Source organism: Corvus brachyrhynchos, unplaced genomic scaffold, assembly GCF_000691975.1.
Source record: "Corvus brachyrhynchos isolate BGI_N302 unplaced genomic scaffold, ASM69197v1 scaffold139, whole genome shotgun sequence".
NCBI lineage: Eukaryota > Metazoa > Chordata > Aves > Passeriformes > Corvidae > Corvus > Corvus brachyrhynchos.
This window is the reverse complement of record NW_008246062.1, coordinates 254,693-255,499: the sequence shown is the minus strand read 5'-3', so window position 1 is coordinate 255,499 and position 807 is coordinate 254,693. Positions and strand designations below refer to the sequence as shown.

The window sequence follows — 807 nt, the reverse complement described above, 5'->3', positions numbered from 1 at the left end:
GTAATTCCACCTCCTAGTAAGGAAGAAATTTTACTGTTTCTGAAGATGAGTTAGGCATGCAAAACCCAGGAAACTTCCAGAAGGGAATTCTGCTACTTGCAGTACTGTTCTGATGGTGGGTTTCTGAACTTGATTTTAGTTCTGTACATTGATTTTCACAATCTCACCAACTTTTCAAAAATTTCAGAGAGCATCTGGCTCGCACTGTCTCTGCAGGGTTGGCCTTCATGATCATTCATAAGGTGATACTGTGATAAAACAGAAATGCCTCTGCTGTCTGCAGCATGCTAGCTGTATTTATATTCCAAACCCAAGTCAAGCTACTGCTTCTGGGCACTCAAAAAATTTTTCTCAATCCACTTGTCCCCACTTTGATCTGAGCTCACTTATAGGAGTGACAGCCAATTAGACTCTTCAGATTGGTAGGAAAAAAATGCTGCCAGCAAGAGAGCTGCCTGCATTTTGTTCTTTGGAAACAGTCTGTGGGGTTGCTCTGTAGGTGAAAAAGATTTACTCCATTTATTTTATTAATCTCTGTCAGTGCAACAGATGTAGAAACTGTGCTGTGGGGGGACACTCTTTGCCAGCTGTAGGCTTGAATCTGACAGGCTGCAGGGCAGGATGAAATGTTCTCACTTCTGTATTAGGAACTTTTTATATATGCTTGTACCCCACAGCGCCTTTGTCTTGTGAGGTCAAGCTCATGTAAGAACAGGCAGTGGGAAGAAGGACTATGACCTACTATGTTGAGGAGTCTCTTTTATAGTGACTGTCGCTACTTGCTCATGTGTTAGAGATAAGGCAATG

At 42.3% G+C, this 807-nt stretch overlaps 1 protein-coding gene across 16 annotated transcripts in view; it reads left to right on the top strand.

Moving 5' to 3' along the window:
• Window positions 1-807, top strand: part of UNC13B (unc-13 homolog B) — a 181,206-nt gene that overhangs the window by 132,875 nt on the left and 47,524 nt on the right. The window lies entirely within an intron of this gene.